The following is a 7,298-nucleotide window of genomic DNA, read 5'->3' on the forward strand; positions in this document are numbered from 1 at the left end:
TATATTCGGACTAGCTACCATCATGCACTACATTTGCTTCGACAAAAAGTTCACATCTCTCCAAACTCAGATGGACCAAATTCAAAGGAAGCTAGAAGCACATGAAGACTAGCTATTCCATGCAAAAAGGGGGAGATGGTGTCGTTGATAGGGGGAGTGTAGTGATAGGGGGAGGAGAAGCTAGAAGTTGCTGCTTGTTTATTATTTTAATTGCTCTCTTTTAAAGCTTAAGTACTTTGAATTTAATTTCAGTTTATAGTTAGTAGGTTGTGTTTATCTCAATGCTTTGTAGAATTTTTTTTTTTTTTTTGTACTTTTAAGATATTGCTAATATGTCTTAAGTACCTCACTCTTGTTCCCTAGTAGGATCTTGTTTCCTAAATGCAAATACTTTGAGTATTTTGCATTGGTTGAGTGTTGGACATGCAATTGATCATTATGATTGGTCATCATTGTATTGCATGTCTGGATGAGCATTTACTTGCTAAATGTTCATTGTAGTCATTCTTTAATGACTGTTCTTGTTTGATCAAGATATGCTTACATGTTTTATAGTTGTTACAAACTTGATTAATTTTACTTGCTCATGTACGTACCATATATTCAACTTGTCATAAACTTAATGAAAGTTTTGTTTGTGTACGAGTGTTTCAGGTTACAGGTACATACATGCAAGTGCTTCACAGCTTCTAGATTAGGTATGAGTGAGTTTTGCCACTATTCCCAAACTCACGTGTAAGTCTAGAGTCCATTTTAGGGGTTTTGTCATGTAATAGCCAAAGGGGGAGACTGTAAAGTTGTAATTTACATCTATGTGTTTTGTTGGCTTTAATTTCGTGCTAAATTTGATTGTAATTTTATTCAATCTTTTATACCCTGTATTTATTGTGGGATTTCATTGTAAGGATTGTGTGAGAGAGAGAGAGAGTGTGTGAAGACTCAAGGCATTAAGACTAAAGTTGTTTTCGCGGGTTGCTCGCGACTAAGCATCCCGCAAAGTGATGCATGTTACCAACACATACACATGCTGGAATGCAAAGAGTCAGGACAAGATGGAGACAGCTGTGTTTCACGAGTAGCTTGCGGGTAAGGCTTTCCTGCGAGACACCCGCGAAACATTCTGTTTTGCCAGACTGTACTATTTGATACACACTTTTTGTGCCCACACTATATATACCCACATTACGCATAAATTTTGAGGAGTGCTTCAGAGAGAACACCCTAGCCATAAACCTTGAGAGTTAGAGATTGTTATACCCACATTTCTCTACACAATTGCTTGTGGATTTTCCTCAACTCCTACCTCTCAATTTCCATACCATTGAGATGTTGATAGCCCAAACACTTACCACACCTTTTCAGAGTGTCATGTGAGGTTTTGGTGCTACTAGGAAGTATTGGAAGAAGCCAAGGATGGCAGATGCAACATGGAGCTTGTTGCGGGATCCGGAGAGCTAGACAAGACATGGTTTCAAGAAGCCTTGTTGGAGTAAGATCTTGGAGGGTTTAGGTACAATGGGTAGATTAGGCTTGGAGGGTCTCTTTCTAACCCATGTATCCAAACTGATTGTTTAGTGGATCGATTACCGCTTGGAGGGTGGCGGAGAGGATTTTCGTCGAGTTCTTCATTTTCTTCTTCGATAACACATCGGCGTGTTATCTTGTGTTTGCATCTCTCTTTCTTACTCTTTTACATTCCATTTTACTGCCGTGTTGTTATGATTATGAATTAGAGTAGCTTGTTTGTTTATCCGTTCGCATTTACACTATTCTGCACTTAGTATTAAGTTAGTGTAAAATCAATCGAGCCGTATCTTTAATTTGTGGGTCTAAACAGCTTTTGTATTTTCAACACATTTTCGAGCTTTCAGATTGGTTAGTCATGTACTGGGAGCCATGCATTGAAAAAGAGAGATTGTTATTACAGAATAAGTTCAATTGGGTATTGCGGTAATGGTTCAACTGTAGGTTGGTATAAGATACTGAGATTCTTTTATTTGTAATCACTTGTTGTGTAATAGTGAATTCTTAGGAGTGGTGACCTTAAAATCACCCGGTAGAGTTTTTGCCTCGGAGGTTTTCCCCATTCGTAAACAAATTACTGTGTCAACTTTATTTTTCGCTGCATTTTATTCTTAGTTGGTGATTTGTTTGTGCTACCACGTACATTGCATGTTGATTTGATTAATTAATAAACTTGGGTAATTAATCAATTAATTCATCACAAGGGATCAATACATTTTAGCCTATCATATATATATAGACGAAACTATTTACTTACAATGTTCTCTATGAGACTCGTTGTATTATACATACAAATCTTTATTTTATAATCATTACTGTATACTACATACTACTTTACAAAAAATGAATTTGATGCTTTTAATAAGTTTACAATGATAATTTAATCTGTTTCCTTTTCCTCCATAGGGCCAATGGATGAGCCCCTTTGCAATGAAATCAGTTGTAGTCGACAAAAGGCCAATTGCAATCAAGCTCATTCAAATTTGTCTTTTGACGACCACTGTGGGCTCCAGTCACATCCACACATCTGTAATATAAATAAGCCCTTACTCACAAATAGACCTGTTCATTTTCATTTTGCTAGCCTGCGTGGGTTAAGAGCTGGTCTTAACCTATATTTAGGCTCAATTATGTGAAGACCTGCCTGGCCCAGTGGATAGGACCAAATGTTTAAACCTGGGCCTTGTGTTTTATAGTGTACTCAATGGAGCCCAACCTAAGCCTCTTGTTATTTTTTCAAGGCCTATTGCACACAACTCATTTTGGATGATGCAGTTTTCATATAGTTTCATTTCTAGAGAGAGAGAGAGAGAGAGCTTCAAGGTTGCAACTTCCTCTTAATAATAATTAAATAGTAAATACCAATAAGCTATTGCATTATTGTAATAAAATTAAAACCTTCAGCACAATCCAAAAATAATGGGAAAGTATTACTTTTTCTTTATCCCATTACCATAACAAAAAGTCTATACAAATTAAAATTTCATTTTCTCATTCTTCTTTTTAACCTTTAACCAAATAAAACGAAATTTACATCATTTTTTCATCCTTCAACTTTTTTCTTCTCCACCCTATCAATTTTTAATCAGTAATATTCTTTGTATCCTTCCTTGGTATTCTATCCTCCCACCTTTTTATTATCTAGCTCATTGGTGCAGTTTTGCCATATTTGATTGCTATATAACATTCTGTTGAAGCAAATGAATGGGTCTTAAAATTGGGCCATCTGTTTCATTTTTACGTATGAATTAATCTAATTATTGAATATTTTCAGTAATTCAGCCCATTGTAGTAGGCAAGATTTCAATTTTACGCAACAATTTTTTTTTTTTAATATTATTTTTTTACGCTTATTTTCGGTGCCCATTTACCCATTCCCTCTACAGTCCCATACCGGATCCATCATTCTCACAAGTTCCAACCAAAAAGATGCAGAGAAAGCTTTGGACAAATCCAAGACTGCTATAACTCTTTAAACTTCAAATCTCTCCTTGACATTGGGCCATGGAATTGAACTCCTCAACACTATGTTTCATCTTATGCAGATTCCAGTTCGAAAAGTCATTCAATTTCTGTTCCATTCCATATCTTGCGAAGCCTTCTGGGTGAAGTAGCTTCTTGTGCTCCTATTGGCATTAAAATCAAACTGCTTTTAATGCAGTATATTCTAGCAATCAAGCCATAGCTTTTTAGAATACAAATCATCTATTTCACTTTTTTTGTGTTCCACTGTATATATACTCTACAAATATATGCTGCATAAGGATCTTTTAAGATGCAAAACTTATTTATGTGTAGGCCAGAGATTAGATGCTACCCGAAAATCGACAAAATGTAACATTGTATGATTAGGGAGTGCCATTACTTTTTCTACAAAAATGCATATTTTTATTTTTATTTTTATTTTTATTTTTTGAGCAAAATGTAAGCGAGATATTATTAAAAAAAAACAAAGAAAATCAAGGTACATCCGATTGGAATACAACATCCAAATCACTAGGTAAATCTTTTACCCAAACATTAGTATCTGCAGCTAAAGCCGCTCATCTAGCAAGACCATGAGCCAACCTATTCCCATCCCATTTAACATGCTGAAATTGACATTGCCACAACAGACTTCCCAATTGTTTTGTCTCATCTATAATATGGCCATAGAGAGTATAACACTGAACGGAAGCTTGCAAAGCCTGAATAATATGAAGATAGTCACCCTTAATTTGCACTTCAAAAAAACTCAGCTCCCTTGCAAAAACAATTGCTCGTCTTGCAGCCAACGCCTCTGCCATCTCCACAGACTGGACCGGCTCCACTTTCTAACTCAAGGCAACCAACACATGACCCTGAGTGTCACATCCCAAACCCCAAAGGGCCCAAAGTATGAGAAAGACATCTCAAAGTACTTGTAGATTTTTTCCTTTTTGACAATCCAATCCACAAAAATTATATCAAGTGCCAACATCAAGAATTATCATAATAATTCCATATAATATTACCAATTGGGGTAGAAGCTAGTTACTTAAAATCAAGTAGTTCCAAGCTCTTATCAAAACTTTTAGTAATGCACTAGAAACAAAATAATGCATTGGACCAAGATTAAAAGAACTCTAGCATATGTGGTGGACAAAGGAAGTATACCTGTCACCATGGTGTCCGTGGCCTGAGCATCCTAAGCAGTCAAGGCATACACTCTACCCTGCACCCTTTTCCAATCATTATTGCCCTTAGCAATCTGAGATGAGGAAGAGGAACCCAAACCCTAAGCACTTGGGCACTCCCTAGCAAAGTGACCGGGTTGCTTACAAGTGTAGTAGATCTTAACTCCATCACAAGTTCGACCCTCATGATACTTACTACAATTAGGGCAAGGCTTCTTATCACTTGATTAAAGAGGAGTACCTTTGTCTTGCCCATTAGAATGATTCCCATTACCAAACTTCTTAAAGGACCCCTTCTTGAAATTTTGCCCCTGACCCTCTCCATGATGAGAACTAGGTGAACCTTGCTTTTTTCCATTCTCATTGGAACCAGGTTTGTATTTAGAGTCTTCTTCAAGACTTATTACCCGCTTCACAGCCTCAGTAAAAGTATCCACTCCAGAGGCTATAATAAGAGGGCAAATCGTACCATTAAGGCCTTCCCGAAACTTTTTCACTTTCTTGGACTCATCTGGAATCAAGTAAGGAGCAAAGCGAGAGAGCTCAACAAACTTTGCAACATACTCCTCCACTGTCATAGCCCCCTGAACCAAATCAGAAAATTCTCTTGCCTTACGGTCCCTTAATACATTGAGGAAGTATGTCTTATTGAAAACTTCCTTAAACTTCTCCTAAGTAATGGGAGTGTCCCTTCCCAACTCCGTCTTCAACAATTGCTCAGTGCTTGACCACCATCTATCAACAGAACCCTGAAGAGCAAAAGTGGCATACAACACCTTCTGAGCATCAGTGCATTCAAGGGCTCTCAGTAATTTTTCCATCTTTAGCAGCCAATTCTCTGTTGCCATAGGATCAGGTCCCCCATCAAAAGTTGGAGGGTTTTGCTTATGGAACTCCCCAAAAAGGCAACCCTCCCTCCTATGACCACCCTGGACTGCTCTAGCAATCCTAGTATAAATCTTATCTACCATTGCCACCTCATCAATCTCACCACCATCAGGAGTGACAGATCTCTCACGCTCTTGGCGTTGTCTATGGCCATGCTCTAGAGTTGTAACCTCATCCACATGCCTTACTTTACGTGCTTTCTTTTTAGGAGGCATAGTGTACCAAAGTACTTATACCTATACCCAAGAAACAAGCAAGTAAATCATAAGGCAACATAGAAGGTTAACATAGAAAAGATAGATAAGGAAAAAGGAATAGCAGGTGGAAGCTGAAACAAATGTACAAAATAAAGAATTCATCAAACCCCTAATGCTCTGACTTAGATCAAAATCAATTCCTATTTTCAAAGTCTACAGAATCATAACCTGAGTTCTGATACCATAACTGTCACACCCTAAACCCCAAAGGATCCAAAGTATGAGAAAGACATCTCAAAGTACTTGTAGATTTTTTCCTTTTTGACAATCCAATCCACAAAAATCATATCAAGTGCCAACATCAAGAATTATCATAATAATTCCATTGAATATACTCTCAAAGTAAGTTAGAGCTCTAAGCAATAATTACAAAGACTATTGGCCACAAAAGAATAGAGGTTTGAATAAATAATTACATATCATCAACTTGTCCCATCATTAGGAATAACGTCACAACCACTATAATATACAAAAGAATGAGTCAAGCATACTCTAAGATATACATCATCTAATATCTCCATTACAAAAGTTCAACCTCCATCAGTAGTTAGTCTAACTACTGTTAGCCACCAAAAAGCTGTCTTAAAAGACTGTTGCCTACTTTAAAAAGTTTTGTAAAATAATGGGATGAGACAGAGCTCAGTAAGTAGCATAATTAATGGGGGTGGGGGAAATGCAAGTTTCATGATAATGAACATTTTGTGAAACATATTATAATTTGGGAATTTCCATTTAATTTATGCAAAAACAATTTCATTAACCACATGACAAGAATGATAGGAATAGTTTAGTACTAAGCTTCCAAAATAACTATGAACTATGTTAGGTTCTAAAGATTTAGGAATTTATGTATTTAAAACTCTAATGTGTAATATTGGCAAACCATGATCAAAACAATATGTTTAGTCTTGTTTACGCTTGCTCAAAGTTGATTAATTATTGTAAAGTTGGAATCGAGAGGCTGCAGATGCTTTGGGGCATTTCGGCCTGGCTCGATCGATCGAAGAATAGACTCGATCGATCGAATCTCGAGTCAGATGCATTTTCTGCAGAATTTCCAACTCAGCCCTGACTCATTAAACGTTTAGGGTTTTATGTTTTTGCCCTAGGTATATAAGGCAAAACCCTAGCCACGTTTTGAGAGTCGCTCCTGTTGTATTGTTGCTCATATATTGCTATTTTGTGTAAATCTCTTGTGAGATCTAGAGGATTTTTCCTTTACACAAAGTTTAGGGTTTTCATTGATGAAAGCATTCCTGAAATCCATTGATGAGAAAGTTTGGAATTCCGTTGAGTACGGATGGGAGAAGCCCACTACTCCTGTGAGTGAGTGGCAAACTTCTCAAAAAGAAGCAGCTGGGTTCAATAGCAAATCTATGAATGCCATCTTTAATGCTGTTTCTATGGAGGAATTTAAGAGGACCTCTAATGTTGAGGTTGCTCATACTGCTTGGAAAATCCTCCAAACTGTGCA

This window comes from Quercus suber, unplaced genomic scaffold (genome assembly GCF_002906115.3).
Source record: "Quercus suber isolate HL8 unplaced genomic scaffold, Cork oak 2.0 scaffold_80, whole genome shotgun sequence".
Classification (NCBI taxonomy): Eukaryota; Viridiplantae; Streptophyta; class Magnoliopsida; order Fagales; family Fagaceae; genus Quercus; species Quercus suber.